The sequence below is a fragment of the Taudactylus pleione genome, unplaced genomic scaffold (assembly GCF_031769625.1).
Source record: "Taudactylus pleione unplaced genomic scaffold, aTauple2 ptg000129l, whole genome shotgun sequence".
Taxonomy (NCBI): domain Eukaryota; kingdom Metazoa; phylum Chordata; class Amphibia; order Anura; family Myobatrachidae; genus Taudactylus; species Taudactylus pleione.
Window position 1 is genome coordinate 3,983,466 of NW_028284531.1, and position 27,860 is coordinate 4,011,325.

Genomic DNA, 27,860 nt, shown 5'->3' on the forward strand with positions numbered 1-27,860 from the left:
AAATAATTATTTTTTCATCCGCCACAGTTGTTTTCCGTGGTCTTCCGGTCTTTTTGTGTTGCTGAGCTCTCCGGTGCGTTCTTTCTTTTTAAGAATGTTCCAAACAGTTGATTTGGCCACACCTAATGCTTTTGCTATCTCTCTGATGGGTTTGTTTTGATTTTTCAGCCTAATGATGGCTTGCTTCACTGATAGTGACAGCTCTTTGGATCTCATATTGAGAGTTGACAGCAACTGATTCCAAATGCAAATGTCACACCTAGAATCAAGTCCAGACCTTTTACCTGCTTAATTGATAATGAAATAACGAGGGAATAGCCCACACCTGTCCATGAAATAGATTTTGAGTTGATAGTCCCACTACTTTTCGCCCCTTAAAAAGTGGGAGGCACATATTGAAACTGTTGTAATTCCTACACCGTTCACCTGATTTGGATGTAATTACCCTCAAATTAAATCTGAAAGTCTGCAGTTAAAGCACATCTTGTTTGTTTCATTTCAAAACCATTGTGGTGGTGACTTGAGGCCAAAATCTGAAAATTGTCAATGTCCCAATATTTATGGACCTGACTGTATATAGGCTTCAACTGCAGGAACTTGGGCCGGTGGGCTAAGGGAAGCTGGTGAGTGGAAGCGGGAAGGCAATATATATGTCCTCTTCATATGTCTCTCCCAGGTGTTGGCGAGACCTACCCCAGGTCGCGGAGTCTAGTCCACTCGATGGCATTCACCATTGACCCCTCCAAGCGGGATATGGGTTTCGCTGCACCAAGTGAACAGGTCACCTGGAGAAAATACAGAGATAGATATGGGAGGACTATATAAGCACTGATGAGCAAGGATGATGCTCCAAAGACTGATATGTGAGTTGCACTGGTAATCAGCACCTGGTATGGGATGCTGAATAGTGATGTTATCAGGACTTGGTATAAGACACTGAGAATCAATGTAGTCAACACTTGGAATGTGACACTGAGAATCGATGGTAATCGATAGTTGGTATGAGATGCTGAATGGCTATGGTAGTTGATAGTTGGTATGAGACACTGAGAATCGATGGTAGTCAGTATTTGGAATGAGACAGAGAATCAATGGTAATTGATAGTTGGTATGAGATGCTGAATGGTGATGGTTATCGATAGTTGGTATGACACACTTAGAATCGATGGTAGTCAGCACTTGGAGTGAGACACTGAGAATCAATGGTAATCGATAGTTAGTATGAGATGCTGAATGACAATCGATAGTTAGCATGAGATGCTGTATGGCGATAGTAATCAATAGTTGGTATGAGGTGCTGAGTGGCGATGGTAGCCAGTACTGAGAATCGATGGTAGTCAGCACTTGGTATGAGACATTGAGAATCAATGGTAATTGGCACTTGGAATGAGACACTGAGAATCAATGGTAATCAGCACTTGGAATGAGACACTGAGAATCGATGGTAATCGATACTTGGTATGAGATGCTGAATTGCAATGGTAACCAGCACTTGATATGAAACATTGGGAATCGATGCTAGTCAGTGCTTGATATGAAATACTGAGAAACGAAGGTAGTCAGCACTAGGTATGAATAGCTGAACAGCGGTGGTAGTCATGAGGTGGGTTCACTGGGAAGGAACACTGCAGAGCCTGAGATGCAGTCACAGTAGAATCCACAAAGTAAACACAGGGATGCAGCGATACAGCTAAATTAGTAATCAGCTTGAAGGCTGACACATGTAACAGAGGGGGTCATAAAGACCCGCTCGCGAGCAAAGGACGCTCGCAAGCGGGTCGATGGTGTGCGCATGCGCGAGACCCAGCGAGCGACGAGGAATACGTCGCTCGGGGTCTTGCACTAAAGGGGGCGTGCTGTCGATGGTGAGTGACAGCACGCCCCCTTTGGTGGGTGTGCCGGGGGCGTGGCTGCCAGACGGAGGCGTTCCCATGGGAACGCCTACCGTCTGAAGCCGACCCCACTGACATCAGTAATGATGTCAGTGGGTGTGATTTTGGCTCTGATAGAGCCAAAATCACTCCTGGGCTTGCGGCAGCGAGACCCTACCGCAGGGTCTCGTCGCAAGCCCGATGGTTGTGATGGTCTTGCCGGGGGCGTGGCTGCCAGACGGAGGCGTTCCCATGGGAATGCCTACCGTCTGAAGCCGACCCCACTGACCCCACTGACATCAGTAATGATGTCAGTGGGAGTGATTTTGGCTCTGATAGAGCCAAAATCACTCCTGGGCTTGCGGCAGCGAGACCCTACCGCAGGGTCTCGTCGCAAGCCCGATGGTTGTGATGGTCTTGACCATCACGACCATCTTTTTGGCCACTCGCATATGCTGTGGGTGGTGACCCACAGCTATGCGAGCGGCCAGGAGGCCGCTCCATTTTCAGGGAGGAGGGCACTGATTCAGAGCGAGCGCTCTGGTCAGAGCGTTCGGCTCTGAATCAGGCCCACAGAGAGGCAGCTTGAGAGCTGAGCAGCACACTAAAAGACAACACAGGACCTGTTACATGAAACACTGGAGTTCTGTGAGAGAGCTAAAGTAACACACTGAGAATTAGCATCAGTGCTAATACAAGTAACCCTGGAAGTCAGAATTAGGGCTGAAACAACGGAATCAGTATGATTTACCGCCGGCCGCACGGCCGGCGTTTCAAATCCCGACAGCAGAAGCCTGGTAGTGAAGATCCCGACAGGTGAGTATTTTTTCTATTTACTAACCTAACCTCTCCCCCTAACTCTAACCCGCCCTTAGGGGTGCCTAACCCTAACCTCCGCCCAAAGTGCCTAACCCTAACCCCCCTCTAAGTGCCTAAATCTAACCCCCTCCTTCCCCGCAGCCTAACCCTAACACTCCCTGGGGGGTGCCTAACCCTAACCTCCCCCTGGAGGTGCCTAACCCTAACCCCCCCTTCCCCTAGCCTAACCCTAACCTCCCGGGGGGGCACCTAATCCTAAGTACCCTAACCTAACCCTCCCCCCCCTGCGGCAGTCCACGCCCGGCGCCCAGCTTACCTTTGATTGATAAGCCGGGTGTCGGGCTCCCAGCATAAGTCTAATGACAGGCGTCGGGATTTCGACACCTGCCATTAGACACTTGCAGGGATTAGACAGTCGGGATGCCGACGGTCGGCATTTAGACCGTCGGCATCCCGACTGCATACCAAAACAACACATTGAAGATACTTCGCATTGAAGATACTAGCAACATTATGATCCATGTGCAGTTACTGTATATGTAAAATTTTGGATATCATGGTCCTACTCTTAGATATCTGCACTTAGCTTTAGAGGTAGAAAAAAGGATGCCTAGGGGTATCTGCTGTAGCAAGGGCAGAATTTTGTTCTTTTTGTGCATTTGGCACATGGGAAATGCTGGGTGACGGAAATAATGCACATAATGCTAAGTACAAATGAAAATATTTTAATGATCTTAAATGGATAAGACAAAACATTTGGAAGGGGTAAATCTGAGATCACCATAAATCAGTTGCTTTAAACAAAGTTCTTTTTTGTGCTGATCCTCTTTAGCTTGTTCCTCAAAGAGAAGGAAGAAAAGGACCATGTAATAGATGTGGAGGGATATAATCAAAATGAAAATATCCTTACTCACATCTAGGTTTTTGGGTGTCCGTCTTTCTTCAATTTCAATTTCCCTTCAGGATAAATGTGCGCCCTCAATTGGGAGCTCTCTAGTGATTAATAGTTCCTCAAAAGCAATATGTGGAAAAAATATATTCCATAGTGTAATTCTTAACGATTTATTTACACATAACAAACAGATACAATTGCCCACGTACCAGAAGGGGCCTTCAGACCAAGGCGGGATAAAAAATCATATGAGCAGTGCATCTCTCATAGACAGCAACACACTAAAATTGAGAATGTTGTGTCAAGCGTCACAATAAAAAATTACAAAATCAAAGAATTTATGACATGTAACAGCACCAACTGTATATACGTAATAGAATGTTGCTGTGGCCTTCAGTATGTGGGAAAAAGTACAAGAATGCTGAGAGATAGGTGGTCAGAGCACCTACGGAATATCACAGCATTTTAAAGAAAAACATAAATGCTCGGTATCCGGTATTAAGTCAGGTAGGAATTAAGAGAGTGTATGGCAATTGGTGAACTAAAGGTAGTGAAAAAGCATTGGCGCAAGCAGAGATGAAATTCATCTATGGATTTAAAACCCTTGAACCAAAAGATTTAAACAGTGATTTTGAAATCAAGTGGTTCTTGTGAAGGTTTTAGAGAAACTTGTTTTATGTAGAATATTCTATGATTTTATGAATACCTTTTATATTGCTCATTGATAAGGTATATTTTACTATCACTTTCCGTTTTTAGTTATTTATCAGATTTATGTATCTATATTCAGGGACATTTCGTGTTTAACATCATTTGTATTTACACTGCATGTAGCACTTTAATCAGGAAGTGTTGTGCGTTCCACATACCTGGAATGCAACTGTCACTTCCGAGTATGTGAACTCATCTATACATTCCCCGGATGTGCTGTGGAAGCGGGGAATCCATTTTAGGAATTGGCTGATACACCGGAGGTGCACTGGGGATGCGTTCAGTGCGACCTCCGGGGACTCGCTGCGCCGGAGGTGGACGCGAGTGTGACCAGACGTCACTTCCGGTGCACGACCACGAGGACGCCGCTGACAGTGTGTGAGGCGGTATCTCAATAAGGTAAAATTTAACTGACAAGATAGGTGACCTATCGGTACAGTGGATTTTTTGCTAAGCCCATCCCATTGTGGATGGTACCTGTCACTAAATGTATGCATATCGAGGGTTTTGAATATTAATGTTGGATTGATGTATGACCTTTAGGCAGATGTTGAATCAACCTGGATAGAAGCTGCCTTTTAAAGATTCCGTATTTTTTTTTGTGTATGCCAGCCACCTAATTATCTGAAGGGGCGGGGTTAACATTAGGGCTATTTAAAGCCAGGAAAATTATCTACCAGTCACACTTTGAGGAAGGCTGAGAGCCGAAACACGTTAGTGTGACTGGTGAGGACCTGGACCGCTGGGGTACTCAGATAGAGACGGTGAGACTTCGTGTGTTAGGTGCTCCTATCTGGATTACAGGATCACTGCTCATATGATTTTTTATCCCGCCTTGGTCTGAAGGCCCCTTCCAAAAACCTAGATGTGAGTAAGGATATTTTAATTTTTGTTATATCCCTCCACATCTATTACATGGTTCTTTGCTTCCTTCTCTTTGAGGAACAAGCTAAAGAGGATCAACACCAAAAAAAGAACTTTGTTTGAAGCAACTGATTTATGGTGATCTCAGATTTACGGACTTTGGTACCCTAAAGGACTTGCGCTTGGTGTATTGTTTGTCTGTCTAGATTATTTGTATGTGGTTGGGATCACATTTTTACTGAGCAGCATCTCCGTCATTGTGTAGCGCAGAATTTACATATTTTTTACATTTGGAAGGGGTGCATGTACATTCTAGATATTTTCAGTGTAATAATTTCTGCAAGGCAATATGATTTTTATACCATTAATGAGGTGCTGGTTCTGGGTCTCTGGCAAATCTTTTGATTTAACACTGTAATGCTGGGTACACACGGAACGATCTGTACCACCGACTTGAAAGATATCTTTCAGTGAAGTCATCCTGCCACATCTCTGAACAGGCAAAGTTGACAATATCGTGTAAGTTGGCCTGCATGTACGGACGATCATAGATATCGTTATCGTTCATGCGGGAACGCGCATAGTTGGTTGTTCACTGCATAAAAATGAACGTTATATCGTTGAACGATATCGTTATCGTTCATATCGTTAATAGATATCGTACCGTGTGTCCGCACCTTTACACTGTCTACAGTAGGTGGGGAAAAATCAATACAAATGAAAAGCACCTGCATGGACTAACATCATAAAGCAGAATAGGAGGTAATAGATGTGTTGCGATTTCACATTTCTCCTCATTCCTTCATTTGTATTACATAAACTGACTGCACTGCATGTAATAAAGAATTTATTTACCTGAATTTCATTGTTACATACAATAAAGAGTAAAATAGTTAAATAACCTTATAATATTTAATAATCATATATTTAATATTTCATATTTTGCTGCTTAAATCAGAGAAAGGGTGGGAAGTCTTTACAGGTTATAAAACATTCAGTTTGCATGCCAAGCATTTATGAATGGATAAATACATTGTAAACCAAATTAACGAATCACATTCTGTCTGTAGACTTTAAAATAAACGGAAACAACAGACTTGTTTGCAGTTATCTGTGTACTAGTTTCTTAGCTGTTCCCTAAATGTTTGGATTTTGGAATATACTTCTGTTATTTGGGATTCTGAATCTTGAACTCAGCTCTATTTACTACAATCCACGTATTGAATGCAGATTGTAGTGTGATATTATCAAATTATTTCGCATTGCGAATTCATGCAATATCATAGGGATTTACTACAAATCCCTTGCAAGGACAGAGCTTGCGAGAAAGCTCTGTCCCTGCGAATCCCCTCCGCACACTAATCACGGTATTTTCGCAAAAAATACAGTGACAAAGTGCCCGCGCATGTGCCGACTGGCCCGCCGCTGCTACCTCCCGGCACTAAGCCCCGCCCCCCGCGATTGCGGACCGCCTGCGACCCCCTCTCCCTTAATAGCACTTACCTGCATGATACGGACCTCCGGTGATGTCTTCCATTCGTCTGGTCAGGTGATATCCCATACTGCACTAGTACCCGATCACCTGATGACCAGGCCGCAGTGCCGCATGGGAGACCAGATGACCGCAGGGGAGACATCACCGGAGGGCCGATCACCGGTCCCTGGAGTCAGATAAGTAAAAAACATTTTTGACAATTTTTTTTTCTTTTTTTTTACAGTAACCAGCTTGCGGTCTGTTTAGACCACACAGCTGATCACTGGGACTGGCTCCGGGCTCTGCTCTGCCTTTTAGAGCAGAGTATGAGTCCGGTAACCGTGGGAGACCCTGGATAACGCCACCTCCAGGTGGCGTTATTATCACAGGGCCTCCATAGGTATTTTTTTCACATTTTATTTTTAGTAACTCTGGTCGGATCACATTTCCCATTACAATTATGGGAAATGTGATCTGCTTACTAAAAATAAGTGATACTTAGGGGTTGGAGTAGAATTTTACGAATTCTACTCCAAAATGCCCTGTATTAACTATAGGTGATATTAAAATAATGTGATACTAAAATAACACCCTTCTTCACTTTATTTTAGTAAAAATAATGTTAATAAATAGAGCCCTAAGTCCTGATAAATATGGTCTCAGAATATTAGTAACAGTAGATCCCAGCTATTAGTTTACCTAAAATAAAGTATATACGTAGGCAGGGCCGGTTCTCCCGTTACGCATGATACGCAACTGCGTAAGGCGCCACATAGTGAAGGGCGCCTCAGCTGCGTACCATGCGGGTCGGCAGTGCAGACTGCGTAGCGCTGACCGGACGGCGCCGGCAGCTGTGTGTTTGCTTTAGCAGCTGATGAGAGTCAGACAGACTCTCATCAGCTGCTGCTCCCACTGCCAGAGCCGGACATCTTCCGGCTCCCACAGTGGGTAATGGGAGTGATGCGTCACTCCCATGACGCGTCACTCCCATAATGCAAAGCGGCGGATGGAGGAGCTGATCTCGGCGGCGGAAGCAGGAGCGGGTGTCAGGTGGTTTTTTTTATTATGTCTCTACTGTGGGGGGAGGTTGATTACTACTGGGGGCACTACAAGGGGGGGACTACTGGGAGCACTACAGGGGGGGAATACTACTGGGGGCACTACAAGGGGGGGGACTACTGGGAGCACTACAGGGGGAATACTACTGGGGGCACTACAAGGGGGGGACTACTGGGAGCACTACAGGGGGGAATACTACTGGGGGCACTACAAGGGGGGGTCTACTGGGAGCACTACAGGGGGGAATACTACTGGGGGGACTACTGGGAGCACTACAGAGGGGAATACTACTGGGGGCACTACTGGGAGCACTACAGGGGGGAATACTACTGGGGGCACTACAAGGGGGTGGACTACTGGGAGCACTACAGGGGGAGACTACTACTGGGGGCACTACAGGGGTGGAATACTACTGGGGGCACTACAAGGGGGCACTACTGGGAGCACTACAGGGGGGGAATACTACTGGGGGCACTACAAGGGGGGGACTACTGGGAGCACTACAGGGGGGAATACTACTGGGGGCACTACAAGGGGGGGACTACTGGGAGCACTACAGGGAGGGAATATTACTGGGGGCACTACAAGGGGGGGATACTACTGGGGGCACTACAAGGGGGGGAATACTACTGGGGGCACTACAAGGGGGGGAATACTACTGGGGGCACAACAAGGGGGGGATACTACTGGGGGCTCTACAAGGGAGGGAATACTACTGGGGGCACTACAAGGGGGGGGAATACTACTGGGGGCACTACAAGGGGGGAATATTACTGGGGGCACTACAAGGGGGGAATACTACTGGGGGCACTACAAGAGGGGGGACTATTACTAGGGGCACTATATAATGGGCACTGCATAGGGGGGTACCACTACTGGGGGCTCTGCATGGGGGGAGTACTACTGGGGCACTATATAAGGGGCTTACTACTGGGGGCACAAGGGGCACTGCGCTGGGGGGACCACTACCGAGGGCACTGTAAAAGGGGCACTGCATAAGGGGGGGGGCACCAAAAAAAATACTCTCTTACCAAAAAATTTGGGCGAGGGCCGGCCCTGTACGTAGGATCAGGGGCCTAACTAGGTATGGCTTTTATTGGCACAGCAAAGTTAACAGCAGGATTCATAGTTGCAAGCAAGTCTGTTTTGAAGCGGGACCTTGCGATTTCTTACACTGCCCATGTGTCCGAGCCGAGCCTATGCAATATGAGCAGCTATGGGCAGATCAGAGTTGTATTCATGTCAACCGTGTCTCCACTTCTGGCTGAATGGACAATAGCTGGGTATTCGCATGTATGCTAAGTGTTCTGAGGACTATTAGGAGTTGAGCATATGCAGAGATTTGGCTGATTGGTTGGGTCTGTTGCATCAGGTATAGGGCTGATTTATTTATTATTTATTTCCAGTTATTTATATAGCACACACATATTCCGCAGGGCTTTACAGAGAATTTTTGGTCATTCACATCAGTCCCTGCCCCAGTGGAGCATACAATCTATATTCCATAACACATGCTCACACACATACACACTAGGGCTAATTTTGATGGAGGCCAATGAACCTACCAGTATATTTTTGGAGTGTGGGAGGAAACCGGAGTACCCGGAGGAAACCCACGGAAGCACAGGGAGAATATACAAACTCCACACAGTTAGGGCTGTGGTGGGAATGACAGCTACTTTACAACTGGGTGGGTAGGGGTGGTGTGGCCACTTAGCTGTGACAAACTCTGAATAGAATAGAAGATATGTATTTATTTCCATACACGCAATGTGGCCACTTTTACAAAGTACAAGCCTGCATCTCTGAGTTATTCCCAGAGGACCTGATTCAGAGCCGGACGCTATTTGCGCTCGCTCGTCCAGAAAAAGGGGCTGGCTATTTAAATTAACCGTTTGCTCTTTGCGGTCTGTTCACGCCTCTATGTCTGAACGAGCGAACGAAACATGCGAACGTAATTTAGAAAAAACGCCCCCTGGCCGCTCGCATCATACGTCATGTCCGCTATTTATTAGATTAATCGAGTACATCGGACGGCGTATGAACTGCTCGCTATTCTTGTGATTGTTTTTTCCTACCACAATCATGCGAGCAGTTCTAACTATAAAACAACCAAGTGACGTGGGCAATGACGCTGCTTTGTTAATTATGCACACCCTTAAAACGCCCGTTTTGACCTCTTGGCACGCTTGCGTTCGGATCTCCACTCCCCGTTTTCAAGCACCTTCCCCTGTTACCACCCACAAACGCCTCATTCTGTCACTCAAAATAGCAGGCATTCGCTATTTAGCGAGCACACGTTTTTCGGCCGCACTGACTGATTCGCGCATGCGTATTAAAATCCGTACGCATGCGCAGTTCTGCGAACATCGGTCGGAACGAACGAGCGGCCGCTTACGAGCGGCTCTGAATCAGGCCCAGAGTCCCCTGGTGTGCCAGAAGTTTGCAACTTGTTGGCATATTCCCATAACAACCTTCTCAGTGTTACAGTATTTACAGTTACAGTATTTCTGCTGGACAGATGCAGTTGGGCCAACACAAGGATCAGATTTGCTTATACTACATTTGACGTGGCAGAATTTCTACTGCAGTTTTTTTCTCTTAATAAATGCAATCCATACCAGACATCTGAGGAGCTAAATACGTGCAGGAGCAGGAAGCTGGCAATAATTATTTGTTTGCATTCACGTGTAATTGATCATAATAGTGCTGTGGCAGATCCTCAACCTCGGAAATAGAAACAATCAAGGAAATTATTAAGACAGTCATAAATGTATTGTCTACCACTACAGCTATGATTCTATAAATATTGTACAACCTTATTATGCTATTACCTTATTTACTTATTTACTTAGCAAATAGTGTCAATTAATTGCAACAACTGTGATTGCATTCTATGTAGGTGTAAAATATTTTATTGTTAGAAGAAGTCATTTAAGAATCTGTATCTATACCAGTCATTCCTGTCAGGTTTTGGGGTTTGGTCCACCTATTATATTTTCATCCTAATATTATCTATTTCAGTTGTTACCCGTGGGACCTTTGACATTCATATTTGTATTTATAAATCACCCCATATAAGGATAGGGATATTTGTGAGTAGAAATATTATTTCAATGCTATATGTGTATGGAATGGGTAGATACCTGATTTAATCGGCACCACTCATTTTGTCTGTAATGGTGCTCACATCCAGGGGCGCCGTAAGGGGGGCAGGTACTAATTACCCGGCCTCGGGCATGCTAGAGGGGCCTGGCGGGGGCCCAGGTCCGACGCTGCTCCCCCCTCCCACCTACTAGTCAGCAGCCTAGCACATGCTGCTGTGTGCTGGGCTGCAGTGGGAGACTGCTCACTGCTGCTGAGCAGCCGCAGTCTCCTCTGTCTGTGGTGGGGAGCGATCACACTGATCGCTAGCCCCTTGGATTTGAAATTAATTCTGAGGGGGCGTGGCTTCACCTCCCACAAATAAACCACACCCCCTTTACCTGAGCTCGGCTTTTTACGGCCATGCTTACACCTAACCTTACATCAAACAACCACCAAAGGACCTTAGCCATTCACAGCGATCTGGTTGTTCAGCTGATCAGAAATGGATTTAAATGGAAACATATTACCTAAACTTTATAATGATTTGACTAAAGTCAATCATTATAATTATTTGTCCTGCATTTCCAAAATACCTAGTCCAATCTGAGTCAAAAGGAACACATTTAGATCCAGTACAAAGATCATTTCATAAAATGGTCAAACATTTTGATCACAGGGACCAAACACACTAATACCGCTTTTATACCTAAACCGGGTCTGACCCGGAGGTTGGATCAGGGTTCCAATCCGGATCAGACCAGGAACTTCCCCGGCGCCGACCCAGGATATTGCTGAATCGGCAGCGTTCACTCCGGCGTTGAAGTGGACGCTTGGATATGACGTCATCTTCAAGCGTCACTGAAGCCGGCCAATCAGCAGGCATGTGGCACGATCCGTGTCATCGTGACCCATATTGCGCTGTTTACACTGCAGAGTTTCATGGGTCGTTCCCATGTTAAACCCTAAAAGTTAACTGGGATGGATTGCTGGGTCACTCTGCCCTTTTACACCCAGAAGCAACCCGGGTTAACCCTGCAATAACTTGTGTTATAGCTCTGGTGTAAAAGAGGTATCATTAAAGTTTGATCTTATGTGTTCCTCTTAAATCAACTAGCTGCATTGTAAACCATAGCATGTAAGTGAGCGGCTTATAAATGCCAAGATGCCTTAGTTATAAATATCCCATTCCCAAATAATTATATTATATAATCATGTATGGCATCCGTCTAGCAGAGGCTTTGGACACCATACACGGGCACACCCCCTGCTAACAGTAAAGGTGAGTATCCACTTGGTGATTAAACAAGCCGATTGAACGATAACGACATCATTATCATTCAATCACTTGTTAATCGATTGCAAATCGGCCATGTAAATGTTGAAAACGACCAGCGATGCTCGCGGCCGCTGGTCGACATCTATCATCACTCGAACATGTTGGTCAATCTGATGACGACGTCAGGTTGCTCATGTTCGGGGATGAACATTCATTGAAGGCACATCACAGACTGTGAAATGACTGCACGATTACAATGTCGTAATTGTGCACTCATTTCTATGTCTGTAAGTGTATACACACCTTACACTCTGGTGACAGCTCCTTCAAACTGTCATCAGCCAGCAATGAGACAGGAACCCACGTGGGGAAACAACTGCAGGTATCCCAACAGCCCAGTGGCATTCAGTGAGTGGCACCTCAAAAGTCGTCCGATGAGCAGGAAGTCCGGTGCGCAGCTGTCCTATGGGCCAGGTCTCCATTACTTTTTCTGACCTTCCCCTTATTCCAGGCAGTATGCCAGCATTTCATATTGGGGCCAGTGGATGAACAGGATGTCCTGTGCGATTTCTGTTGGCTAACAATCCAGCAAATGACAGATCCAAAATACTGGTATACTATAATAAAATAACTGTTATATTTCATGGGTCAAGATGTCCATTATTTATAGACAATAATATGTTTTTAACAACCTTCCATTAAAAGTATTTGGAGATTTGCCATATACACAAAAGCTTTTGTGTAGTTGAGAAAAGGAAAACATGGAAAAAAAAGAGATGAATGTACATTTGTAAACAAAGTTAGTGAAGAATATAAGAGAGAACGTCCAGACAAGAATGTTGTTGCTTTTAGGTAGGATGCAGATTTCCCTTAAAAACTGCAGATATTAAGGAACTTGTAAGTTTGAGATACTATACAAGGTGAATGGATATGCACCTGTGAATGAGTATTTTGGATACATAAGTTTTCTGCAGAGCTCTAAATAATAAAAAAATGATAAACACATGTATTGATTATTTACAAAAATGAGAACGCTGAAGTTCTAAATGCAAGATCAGTTTGAAACTATTCTTCATTACTAAAAATTAGATGGAGATAATTTGGTTTAAAACTCGCATGGAGTTCTACTTAATTTATTTATTCCGAAAAGCTGTCATTTTTGCGATGACAGCTTTTCAGAAAAAAGATACTTTTCCCTATCTACTCTACCTTACCGCAGCTGTAATCAGTGCTGCGCATGCGCTGTTACATCCGTAAAAGCAGAGCATGCGCAGCACTGCCTACAGCTGCAGGAATTGTGTGTCTCCCCCAACCCCCCACGCCACTCCTCATGCTCACCTCCCTGTCCCCCACTTACCAAGCCGCTGCAGCCACCTCCGACTCCGTCTGCTGTTCTGATTTTGTATTCTCCCGGGAGAACACAGTAAAGGTTCGAAAAAAAAAAAAGAAAACTTTTTTTTTTCTAAACTTTACTGTGTTCTGCCAGGAGAACACAGTGTCGGAGCAGCCACCGAAGTCGGAGGAGGGACCAGGGGTGCCATAGGGAGCCGAGGAGGACCTGCCCACGCTGACACAGGTGTCACCTGCTATTCGTTACCTCAGAGTGGCAGATAGTAACACCATCAAATTCTGAAAATACATAATTTTTGGAATTTGATGAATAGCATAATTTCCATATTCCCATACTAATATATGGGGAGTGTGGAAATTAACGCAGGCGGACTTAACAAGGAGATATCAGTGATATCTCCTGTGTTAAGTGTCATCGTGAATACTAAAATAACAGTAATTAAGGAAAATGTCCTTAAAAACATTATTTTATTGTTGATTAATAAGCCCCTAAGACAACTACTTTTGCATCTGTAATATGAATAAAATAGTATTACTGCTGAAAGACAAGAATAACAAGTGTGAAAGGACAAAATGGAATGGAATAGCAGGAAATTTGCCTTGATACTAGTTAGCAAATCTATTTAATGTTACTAAATTTCGGAATTAAATTGTTTATGAATATTTGCATTGAATCCTAAATACCTCTTGGCCAGGTGATCCCAAAGTCATTATTCTCTTGATTTTCTCAACAATAAGATTGCTATGTGTTTAGTGTGATAAATCTTACTTCTCCAAATCTACTGAAAGCAACAGAATTAGTTTGTAGGAGTCATCCATTCTTTATAAAGATTGTGTTCCTTAGCTGTCCGCCCTCAGTAAAAATGCAATTTAATGGCTTGTTGATGGAAGACTCATTGAAGGACTGTTGTCCCTTCTTGAATTCAGAAAGATAAAAAGAAAGAAAAAAGAAAAATATATCTATCTATTAAGGAGCACCTGACAACTGAAGGTGTTGAATGAGCCAGTTAAAGTTTTCTGATTTTCTTTTTTTTTTGGTGGGAAATTCACAATGTGTCTCCACAGGTGGGAAGCAAGAGAGGGGAAGAAATTACATTCTTATATTTACACTAGCTCTGCGGTTCATAGTGAGACACAGCAGATCACTCGAGAAGCCAGCAAATATTGTAATAATATTATACAGGTCCGTAAAAACAGTTTTGTGAAAAAGAGAATTAGAAACTGCTGTCAAAAGAAATTGAATGCGTTGCTGACAACTGTTACATAAGCTGATCTACTATAAAAAGAAAAACATTCATCTTGGTGCTGACATTAGCAATGTGCCAATCCATTATATACTGCAAGAAATTGGATTTAATGCAAATGTGACACTTAACTGTTGCATTAAAAAAGGTGGCTGCAATAACTCAATCCCGTCTGTGGGGCAATAAAACTAAAGGTGCCCATCTACTAGCAGATATGTAAATGACTGCACGATTACAACATTGTAATCGTGCAGTCGTTTGTCAGTCCGTGATGAGCCTGCACTGAACGAGCAGTCGTTCAGTGCAGGCTTATCAATCATGATCAATCATGATAGATGTCTAAACGACCAGCGGGCAACCGCATCGCTGGTCGTTTTAGATATTTTTGCAAACGATTTATAAACGATTGAACGATTGTTATCGTTCAATCGCTCAACTTAATCGTATAGTGGATGGGCACCTTAACACAGTAGTCAGTTGTGATTCTAAGAAGGCCTTTGACTGTGTCTTCTAGTCCCATATTTTGAGAGTTCTCCATATACAACAATTTGGCCCTTATTTCTAAGGTGTTGTACAAATGCTTTATTGTCGTCCGACAGTATTCTTGAGGATTATTGGTTTGACCACTATTTATTTCCTTTGGCACCAGGGACCCAGGCATTATCCATTATCCCTCTGATTTTCAACCTGACCCTTGACTCCCTGATTAGACATTTTATTTGTGATGTATGTTTGAAGAGGATAACTGTCTGTGTTCATGATATAAAAGTGTCTGTTTTTACAGATGAATTATTATTATACTTTAGTGAACCCTGTGTAGCTGTTCCAGAGCCATAACTAGACTTTTTGGTGCCCTGTGCCAGAGAGAGCATTGCCCCCCCCCCCTTTTTTAAATAGGGACATAAGATAGTACGCCTGAAAAAGGGTCATGGCTTCATGGGGAAGGGCCAGAGAAGAGATAGGGGAGGCCAGGAGATGCTGGAGATAAAAGAAGAGGAAGTGAGAATGATAATAAATAGGAACATTGACAGGCCCAAACAGCGCCACCTACCCTGCGGTGCCCTGTGCTATGGCACTGGTCGCACTACCCTACTTACGGCCTTGAGCTGTTCCATCCTTATTAGATACATTAAATACTTTTCATTTGATTTCTGGCTTCATCATGAATCTCTCCAAAACTGAGGCTTTGGCATTCCATGTGGATATTTAGGTTTATGTATAACGTCACATCCTTCCCAATTATATTAATCAAAATTCCAGAAATTTATTCAGCAAATGTTGACTGATTTTCGAAAACTGGAAGCACCTCCTTATTTCTTATTTAGGACACTGCCATTTGTTTAAGATAATTAGCTTTACCGTCTTTTCTATTGCATTCAAATGCTTCCGTTTGTACAATGCAAACAAGGCCACCACACTATCACCATGGCCCTTAGTAAATTTATCTGGGCTAATAAATGCCTGCACTCTTTAAATTGCAGCAGCCCCCACAACTTGGGGTGTTAATCTCCTTTGTCTCCAAGACTAAGCATTAGCTGCTAATTGTCGCTACGGACTGGTTTGGATAGGTGGAGGAGAGGCTTTTGTTAATACGGCTATTGAACTGGAGTTTAGCCCACACATTACTGCTTATTTCACATGCATCCGTCTAGATTTCCAACTTGTCTTATAGCAACCCATTGGTATCCATGCCATGCTATGCAACTTAATATCACTGTTTCCCATTCTCTTTTTCTGCCATTTGTTTCCAACCCTGACTCTCAGGATGGTAGTACTTTTAGTGTTGTGCGTTCATGGCATCTTGGGGGGTTACGTTATGTTTAGACTTCCCTTTATTCTCCTATTTCCAATTTGCAATTATGTCAACCAGCTGTTATGACATAATAGATTATTGGGACCCCACCCCAATTATTTTACCTACATGCATTCTAGGCAAGGATTAGATTTATCTAGTGGTATGACCAAGTGGCGCAATGTTTTTCCGGAGGTGGACTTACGGGCTGTTATTAGAGCTTGTGTACGGCTGAACAGCCAACTGGTTTCCTCATCATATGCTGAGATACACTTCAATTTCTTCTTTATACTCGAAAGCTGAGATCCCTGACGGGTGCTTCTTCAGACTCGAGGTGCTTCAAGTGCTCTCAGCCTGACGTGGACATTTCCCCAGTGATCTGTACATGCGCAGTAGTCTCTGGGCACAGACTAGTGCCCAGAGTCTACTGATGCTGTGGCTGCTGGCGGTCAGCTTTCAGTCTGTTGGCGGCTGCCAGAGAGAGAGGAGGGGGCCCTGGATGAGGAATGCACACGGGCCCCCTCCTCTCTTAATATGGCCCTGATGCAGATTCATCGCAGAATGATTCACAGGAAGCACCGTTTGGGGGTGGAGAGGGGGGGTGGTCAGAAGAACGCAGGCGTGCCTGTGCGTTTGAATGCCGTTACATGGTCGTGCATAATTAAACCCCTGCGATGGCATACACAGTCAGAGGTCTAGATGGCGACGGGAAGTTTTGCAGTTGTGAGTCAGGTCAAGCTCAACCACAACTGTGCGTATGGGTCCGACGTTACTCAATGTTACCGATGTTTTCGCTGACTTGCGGATGTATGTAATGGGAAGTTTGGCGGCTTTATAAGCTGGTGGGTGTCTTGGTATAGTGCTACTATCACATTCATTTGCATAATTTCGCAAAGTGCAGGTGCATGCGACTGCAGACGTGTGATCCTAGCTGACTGATGCCCTTACTACAGTGCATGTGCTCCTGTGCTAAAGGACAGGCATTCTGGATAACTGTTTAGTCTTATATTACATGGGATCTAGAAGACATGGGCACTATGGGATCTCTGCACTTCTTTTTATTTGCACACTTTTTCAGCAGGCACTGCCATACTCTTTTCCAGAAATGCAGCAGTTGCCAAAAAGAGAATCTTATCCCAATGGATAGATGGGGAGACCATTTCTATTTCATTCATGTTTCCTAGGTTGACATTTATTTTATGAATGGGTTGGATAGAATGTTTGTTCAATGTCGAGCATAGGGCTGAAAAGTTATTTTCTATTTGGCTCCCATATTTCAATACTCTACCCCCTCATGTGAAAGATTTCACTAGGCAGGTGGTTAAGATAACATCCTGGTATAATTTAGAAACATTAACCAGAGGCTCCCTTCTAGTATTTTTTTGAGCAATAAGGCACAGGGGTCTACTTATCAAGCAGTGAAAAGCGTGGAGAAGTTGACCAATGAAGAAGTTGCCCATAGCAACCAATCAGATCCTGCATATTATTTTATAGACTATACTTGATATCTGATTGGTTACAATGGGCAACTTCTCCACTGGTTCACTTCTCCACACTTTTCACTGCTTGATAAATATACCCTACAATGTTTCTCCTGTGGCATAAGGGTAAATTCCAATTCTGCTATCTGAGCCTTTTATTTCCATGTGACTTTTTTCTTTATGTACTTAACAGCCTATACAATTGCTTGTGTTATTGGTTGGAACTTACGTTGACTTTTATCACAACCTGCTATTTGTTCACCTGTTTATTATCGACTTGTTTGACCCTTCAATAAACACATTATTAAAAAAAAGGGAGGATGGATAATTTAAAGTATACTCTTTGTTCACCTACTCACAGTGAAGGCCACTATCTTGGGGGCTTAGCCATATATAATAGAATGAAGCCTATCAGTTCTATAGGATATAGGAACATGGCTCAGCGATGTCACTAGAGAGCAGATAGGATGGTACGTGATATAGGAGAACTGAAGTTATCATCTTTTAACTTACCTAATTATTTCATTGCACCTGGTCTTTAAACAATGCATTTTAAAGTAATAATCCAGCCAAAAAAAGATTAAAGAAACATTAGATTCCTAAACAAGCATGTGATAAGAAGTCCAGTGGAGGAATGTTCAGCCTACAACGTGACAATACATGTAAGTAGGCATTATTATTTTACAGCTCACACACTGTTGGGATGCAAGGGATGTCCTATAGTAATGCAATGCCAAATGTTAACCTACACCTCACTCAAGCCTGAATCAGCCTACTCACTAAATATGAGATCACTCCTGTGCCTGATAAACAGGCAACAAAGGGTGGTGTATCACATAGTGGGGGAAATCACATTTTAGCACACATTTGCACTACCTATGCTACTCTTATATTCAATTAATTAAATAGGTCAGGGTATTATTATTATTACTATTATTATTATTATTATTTAATTTATTTTTTATATGTCATCAGGGCACTACAGACAGAAATGCTGCGTTTATTCAGCTAACTTATCAATGCTTCTCAATCTTAAGCAAGGGCAATTCTCTGCCCCAAATATTGCCAATTTTGATCAATAAATACATGAGTGATTCTGTATGCAGAGCCATATTTCTTATTCAAATATATATTCTAAAGGGTAAAGTAAGAGTGGTGGAAGTGGGGGGTGCCAGTTTGGTTATATACTAGTACCTCCAGATGACATCTAGAATGACCCATGTCACCAGGGAAGTAACTGTAATTGGAGCTATATCCATCTAACCCACTTCATGGTTATAGCTAGGTGGAATGTATCATAGTAGATAATATTCAATAGCAAGGTAATAGAAAGAAATTCTCATGGATGACATCTTCCTTGTTATGGCCAGGGGTAAGGTCAAGTCTTTAGTACACCTTATATCAGACCGTGGTCAGCCCTAGTCTGCACATATTAATAACTCATTTATTATCTGAATCTGCCTATCTTGTGTACCATGTCCAGGTCATAGAATTACTTTCTCCTACTTATCTGGATTGCATTTAGATCACTATTGCACATCAAAACATGCTACAAAAGGGCTCTTATATCTGCTCTAATAGGCCCAAGTCAGATGCTGCTGACCCTTACACTGAGTTACTCCATACTGCCTTGTGGTGCTTAATGAGATATACTACACACCTTTACCTTTATTCTGTTGTGTGGCAACACCAATAGTGGTTCAATGTAGCTCAATTGAGAATGCCCTGAATGCTATACTAGAAAGCAATATGACAAATGCTGCTGGCGAACATCATCTACTGATCCCTATGCTGTGCCATGTATGTTGTCTACATTAAGAGCAATGACAAAGGCGTTATAGAAGTGACATGTATGACAAAAGGGAGCTCCATCATTTTCTCATGGTTACTTTCAGTCCACATACATTGCTGCCTGATTGACAGTGTCCATAGAAAAGCAATTGATGCATAGATCGCTTTCCCAAGGGAATTATTCGAGAATATACCTTATCATGGGGTGTGGTATATTTTGTCGACATTTATTATGTTGTCATGAGAATGTCAACCTGGTCATATTGTCAACATGTAGCATGTCGTCATTGACCTCGTCATCATTCATCATGTCTACACTGATGAAATGTCTACATGATCAGGATGTCGATGAAATGTCCATGGTGGTCCAGCGGTGACTTACCTGATACAGCGGTTACGGTGGCTCCAGCGATATTTGTCGGGTTCAACAGTCATCTAACAAAGACTTCAAGCGTATCCAGTGGTGGTGTGTATGCCTAACCCCTAACCCTAACCTCCCCTCCCGCAGCCTAACCCTAACTCCACCCCCCAACCCCACAGCCTATTATTATTATCCTTTATTTTATATGGCGTCTCAAGGGTTTTGCAGTACCTTACAAAGTAAATAAACAAATGAACAAACAAGAAACCAGTGGCTTACAGTACAATACAATGCAGGACAAGGACATGATTTGTACACATTGCTGCATTAGAGATCGTAACACTCAATAAGCAACTGGGCCTTAGCAACCAAGTATTAGGTGCCCTTGTGGGGAATTAGGAGTAGATGATAGCATGAGTAAGGGAAGGAGAAGCACATTCCTAACCTCCCCTCCGGCAGCCTAACCCTAAACCTCCACTGCTGGTCCGTGCAGATTGTCAGTTTCATATGTTGACCTTTCACGTATTGACATTGTGAACATGTCAACATTCTGCACACGCTGACATGATCACTGTTGACATTTTGATATTATGAAAAATTGTTGTTGTAAAAATTTTTGTTGTAAATGTCGTCATTTTCACTACATCCATTCATCATGTTCCTGTGGAACAAAACACGAGTGTTCTGTTTGTGTGGGCAGGAGCTTGTATGGTTATGTTATCTATGAGATAGTTGGTATGTTGTTTAAATGCAAGTGCTCTTATTTAAGCCCCTCTTTCTAAGGGCTTGTTCACACATCCGCTTTACTTTTGAGCCAATCACACCTGAAAAGAATCTTAAATATAGAATATGTTGTTTGTTATGGGCTTGTTCTAAAAAAATAGCACCTCCTATTTCTCATATTAACATGAGCATTAGCTTTCATGTATTTTACCCATTTTCCAGCTCATGAACAAAACCTAAAGAGACAGCAGAATAAGAAAACCAGTCTTACAGAGACACCGCGGCAGCACGGTTAACTAGAGGTAAATAGGTAAATCGATTTTACAAGGCAACAATAATGATACAATTACCATGCATACCTTCTGCCAGAAAATAAGAACAACTTGTCATATCTACACTTTCTATGGCAAAGCTGCTTCAACAGGACACGGAACATACTGTAAATATACATTTCTCCAACATGAAAACAGCTCTTACGGTATTTTTCACTTTATATTTATACGTTTCCATAAAATTACATAATTTGAGACCTTTGACACTGTTAGTCATCAGCCATTTCAGACACTGAGAGGAACCCTACAGTGCTACTCAATAGGCTTACCGATAGGAAGTCTGATGTGCGCAGGAAAATTGTTCTCCAGTGCGCACAGTACTATTAATATCATTATTATCATTCAGTATTTCTAAGGAGAAAACAATTGTAGGTAGCACTGTACACATATCTCACATTTGTATAAATGCTTTTTTTAGCTCTTTTTCTTTATAAATAAAGTAACTTAACTTGAATTTTAGGTTTACATTATTAAGTGGAACTATTCAAGACAATGGTCATATTTATACTTGCTTCTGGCTGATGCAGAGTAGAATGTACACTCGTTTGCGGAGTGTATCTTGAATATAATGGAATCGGGCATCCTCAGAAAACGGGTGCACGCAAGTATGGGCAATGCATATTAATCGCATCTACACTTGTGACTGCAGAAGCGGCATTGGAGTGTGATTGGGTAATATCACATAGGCAATGTACATTGCGGTTTTAGTACATGCCAATACATCTGATGCAGATAAGTATTTAAGCAAAAATACACATGTAATGAGGCAAATCTTTTGTACTTAATATAGAGCAAGCACAAGTACACAGTGATGATGAGTAGCCACAACCAGGCACATATGCTACAGATGCATACAGATCTACATATGGGCATTTATCTGTGCACATTTCCTTTCAGCAATGTACTGTACATCCGATTTATTCCAAGTCTGCTTTAGCTCTCTACGTTTCATGCATCTACTCATGCATTTGAAAGTACGCAACTAGATATTACTGACTTCAGTCAGTTTTATATGCTTTGTGTTTGCTGGTTGGTAATTTTAATGTCCATTTCTCTCAAGGTGGGCTGCAGGGTGTACTCATAGTCTCATATCATATCAGTCAGTGCATGCTCCTACCAGTAACCTCCGGAGGGTCTGTTCTGCAGCTCTCTGCCGTCACGGGATCAAAATGTCACACATGCGCATATATTGACAAACATCCCAGGCTTCTAGGGACTGCATCAGCTGCAGCCCCTACAAGCCAGATAGGGCTGCCATCATAGCAGGGCTGTGGCTTCCCATTGGAAGCGCTCTCTGCTAATTGCAGTTTGGATTGGCTGGTAAAATCCACCACTGCTAATGATTATAGACATTCGTACAGGGTGTGCATCCGCACACCCAGGGCTTCAAGTGGTCCTGGAGAGGTGGTGGAACTCATCTCCCCCTCTGTCTACTCCCCCTCCCCTCCCACGCTAGGCACTCCACTCCTACTCATAGAGGCCAGAACAACTGTGAAAACTGTTCTTTACACACACATACATACACTGTTTGAACAGTAGGTTTGGGGGCTATGACAGTGTGAAATACATTTTAGATGCTTTTTTAGCACTCCTCACATCAACTGAGTCTACAATGTTAGGTAAAAAGAAAAAAAAAGTTATATATCATCAGTGTATAAACAGTAATAAAGGTAGCGCTATACGGTGTATTCAATAAATTCCTCTATCTCTGGATACTACAGCTGCTGCCAACAAATACCAGGTAGTGTCCTGGTGAAATATGGAATTATAGATCACAAATATTAAGCAGCGCTTGGAGCATACAATTTAATAGGGAAAAAATTTTTTTTTGTACATATATTAGTCAAATATAGTGTATAAAATGACATATGTAGTTACAAACAAATTAAAAACGGGGGGAGAGATAATCCCCACATATAATATAAAATCACAGCCTATGCATAAAATATCACTGAGGGTGAAGCAGTGAACAATAAGTGAAAAAAGGAACTTGTATGTACTCAGATAAATATCCTTATGTTCACAGTTTGTATCCAAGCAATTCCAAAGTCAATAGTATCTATTCCTGTTGGTAACAATTGGTTACTTAGTATGGAAAATGAGCTCAAAGCAATGTCCCAGTATATTGAGGAGCAATGCGGGATAAACAGAGTATCTGCACAGACCCGTATCAGTTCTTTATGGTGTAGGGGTAGGTATCTCACATCCAGGTGGGGGGACAATCACCTGGGATAAATACCTGTAATGTCCCTGGTGTGGTCACCCGGTGGAGCTGGTAGATGGAAGGCTCAGGCAGCGGTACAGTCAGCGGTTATTCCGTGCCGTGGGATGCAATCTCTCGTGTGGAGCGTCCCTGTATTGTCCCTGGTGTAGTCACCCAGTGGAGCTGATAGATGAAAGGCTCAGGCAGTGGTGTGGTCAGCAGTATTCCGTGCCGTGGGATAAGCTCTCGTGTAAAGCGTCCCAGGGTTACGTGATGGTAAAAGTGGCAGTGAGTTCAATGTTAGCTCAAAGTGACTCGCTGTCTAATAGAGCCAGGTGCAGAGTAACGTTCGGCGACTGTGGTCTGCAGAGCAAGCCGCCCAAGAGCGGGCTCTTCATATAATGGTATTAAGTCCTGGAAACTCCGTATGTACAGTGACCCTTTGCTTGCCGGTCACTGTTAAACAATGAAATATCCCATATGGATGGGTGCTCAGTTCCAAGGTGTGGATGTTAGCGAAGTGGCTTTGGATACACCACCCTTCAGTGAGTGCCTAACGCGTTTCCCTGTGTATCACAGCTTCGTCAGAGGCAATGAGAGAGGGTTGTAATCGGATGCTCTGGTTATAAATACCCGTTCCCCTGATTGTTAATTGAAAGGTTCTGGAAACTCTCTCCTAAGTAACATAGTATTCAGCTGCGAGAAATATATTCACATGGTTTTAGAATAAACATCAACGCTATATAAATGCAGTTAAAATCTTACTTCTAGATTTACTGTAATATGTAGACAACAGTCTAAAGAACAAGAGATAGTTAAAATATATAAAACTATAGTAATATATTTAGAGATCATAACTGTAATATTCGATCTTAATTTCAGAGTTTTAAATTTTTATACATTTTTATACATAGTCTTTTCATTTATATAGTACCACAATTCTTAATCCATTTAGCACTCAGGATGCATTTAACTATAAACACACCATGAGAAGGTATCCACAACCAGGAAGTATGTAATTGTTATGCACATAAAATTGTTATTATTTCTGGGGACATATATCCCTTTTTGATAGTTGTATGGACAATACATAGAACATTTCTTCACATACAAGTATATCCATTATACTTAAGTATATCTCTTAATTAGCATATCATATATAATCCTGTTCGTACTGAAGCTAAAAAATAGAAAATAGAAAATATAAAAAATATAAAAAAATAAAAAAACAGTGGAACACATAATATCAACAATCAAAATAATTAAGTTATTTTATTAATGTATATATATATATATATATTTATTTTTTTTTCTCCCTAAAAAATCTAATGAAGGTAATTTCAACATTGCATGTGAAAAAAAATAATTCTAAATTGTGTTGTTTTACTTCACAGAAAGAAAAAAGACCCAATATGGGGAAAGGGTGAAACATAACCCATCTCCTCCACAGTCTACATGTAGAGATAATGGACTATATTAACCCCTAAATGATGGTATTCTCTTGTTGGGTGTAAATATTTCTTCTAAGTAAGGACATTTTGTGTTTATATGTTTTTCCATTCGTATAAATCACACTCCTAGTAGATAGTAAAGGATAAGATATGAGATCCAGAGACCAGTACAGTATTGTCTGGAAAACTGTGAAAACTGTTCTTTACACACACATACATACACTGTTTGAACAGTAGGTTTGGGGGCTATGACAGTGTGAAATACATTTTAGATGCTTTTTTAGCACTCCTGACATCAAGTTGTATATCATCAGTGTAACTCTTACACTGGAGAGACAGCATTCTCCTACTTCTCTCCAGCATCATCTACCTGCATCTCTACAGTGCCACCCCCCTTTGCCACTCATCAGCACCATCTCCCCTGCATCTAACCAGCTTCATCCCTCTTGTATCTAACCAGCTTTATCCCCTCTGAGTCTCTCCAATTCCAATCCCCCCACTGTCTCTTCAGCACCATATTCCTGTGTTTCATAAGCATCAGCCCCCCCTGCATCTCACCAGCGCCATTCCCATGTCTTCACTCCAACACCATCCCCCTGTCTCTCCAGCTTATCCCCTTGTGTCATTCCGGCAGCTCGCTGCCCCTGTACATCACCATCAGCACCCTGCCCGTCTCCTCTTCCACCAGCGGCTTATCCCCCTATTGTCCCTCTAGCAGAAATTCTCTGTGTCTCCTCTCCCACCTGCAGCCTGAAGTGTCCCTCTAGCAGCATCTCACTTTCATGCCTGGCCTGGCCCTTGCTCCTTTTCGCGGATCCTCAGTGCGCTATGCAGCGGTGACGGCATGACGTCACATATACTGTGCTGCAAAAGGAGCCATCAAGGCATAGGCCCACAAAGTGAGTGACAGGAGGGGCAGGTCGTGGGTAGAAGGTGGAATATGGAGCCGGAAACCGAGGAGTTGGAAATGGCCGCCGCCAGACAGAGTGGCTCTCTGTGGGACTTCTATACAGGGACATGGCGGAGGTGGAACTTATTCTGCCTACCATTCAAGGTGATGGAACTCAGTTCCACCCCGTTCCTGCCCACTTTAACCCCAGCGCACACCCATTAGCCAGTCCCAAACTTTACCTAAACATATATTCCCTACATTTCAGCCAGCTTTTATATTGCATAATTTCAGTATATCATACAATTGTCAAACAATATAAATATACATGTATTTATTTATTTTATGTATTAAATACTAAGGGTTATATTTACTAAAGTGCGGGTTTATAGAAGTGGAAATGTTGCCCATAACAGCCAATCAGATTTTACTTATCATTTATCTAGCACCTTCTAGAAGATAATAGTTAACTTAGAATCTGATTGGTTGCTATGGGCAACAACTCCACTTCTAAAAAACGCACTTTAGGCCATCAAGGCAACTAGTGGGCCATGGGGCAAGAGAGGGGGCATGACCTAGAGCACAAAATGATGCCCTGTGAATAATCAGCAGTGAGCACAGAGGTGCAGGGTTGCCGACATTCTGGCTGCCCCTTCCGGGAGGGATCAGCCAGATCGGCATAGCAGGGGGGCGTGGCTGGCATAATGGGGGGGTTTACCCAGGATTTGTGGGCAGAGCTGAGATTACCGATGCGGGGGTTTCTCTTGTTACTGCAAGGGGGGGGGTTGGGGCGGAAGGTCAGCGGTCACCGGGAGGCTCGCCTGCCTTTCCTGGGGGCTGGCAGCGGCACCCAAACTTCAGGAGGCTCCCGGCCAAATCGGGAGGGTAGGCAAGTAAGCAGAGGTGGAACTTTGTTGCTCCTCCATAGCTGGCTGGAGCCCACCATACAAGTCTAGGTAATCTGTGCACACACACCTCTCTCTTGGCAGCCCTGCTCTTCAATCCCCCCCATCCTGTCCCTGCAGACCCAGGTGGGCGTCTGCATAGGTGCATATATGTGTTTCTGCTTTCTGGACATGCGCAGATCATTCTAAAACAAGATATGATGACATAGTAGTGACTCTGTATCAGCCCTTAAGTATGTAAGTATTAAGTATGTCTTCCAGTGCATCACAACAAGAGTTCTACACCTGAGATAGCTTTAACCATATTTATCTGCATTATATTTGCAAAGCAGCAAAACTCCACTGTAATCAAAGAATGTTTGCGTGTGCTAAACTACAACCAGAGATTGATTATTTCTTTGAAGGTTACAGAGTGGCTGAGTAATCAGAGCGATGTAGTGGGCTGATTGTTTAATATTCGCTCCCTGGCATTGTTGCTTTCTCTGCCTGCTAAGGACAGATCTGGCCTGCACTGCGCAGACTAATAATATCGTGCTTAGTGCTCTTTATGTGAAGTGTCTCATATTCCAGCCTTGGGGGCAGGAAGGAGATCAAGCGCTGAACTTCTTCTATATCCAAGGCCAAGTTACTCCATTTAGAAGCGTCACACTCTAGCATCGCTGAACCTCAAGCTGTTGGTGACAAGGTCTCCCAGCAGAAAATAACTCTTTATTCACTTTCTGCAAAATGTCATTTGTTATGTCATTTAATCAGCAAAAGTCATCAAATCACATGAATCCTGAAACATTTACATAAAACACAAAATGTTTGTTGCTTTGACACAGAGATGTGTTAGCTGCTAATTAGTTAGATCTTTTTCATTTATATGTAAGTATATTACCATGTAGGGTGTTCTTTCAAGAACACTGTAAGGGAACAGAGTAGGTTTATTGATTGATAGGTATTGGTTGATAGGCAATGATTGATAGGCATTGAGTGATAGGCATTGGTTAATAGGCATTGATTGATAGGCATTGATTGATAGGCATTTTAACAGGTTTAATAAGTGTGTTCCTGTGTGTGTGTTCTTAACTGTCATTGCCAGCATGCTATGTGAACCATTGGTCTGATACGACCTGCTGTGAGCTGTACATCCACATCTGTTAGAAAGCCAGGGGTGGTCTAAGCATGTAATTTGATTTATGTGTAAATGTTTTCTTTGACTTCAGTTTTCAGGCACAAGAGATACCACATAATGCCTGCCCGGGGTTAGCAATAGAGTAGTCAAAGGTAGGAAACAAGCAAG

At 42.9% G+C, this 27,860-nt stretch overlaps 1 protein-coding gene across 1 annotated transcript in view; it reads left to right on the top strand.

Moving 5' to 3' along the window:
* Positions 1–27,860, top strand: part of SEMA6D (semaphorin 6D) — a 170,225-nt gene that overhangs the window by 18,634 nt on the left and 123,731 nt on the right. The gene's annotated exons all lie outside the window — the stretch shown is intronic.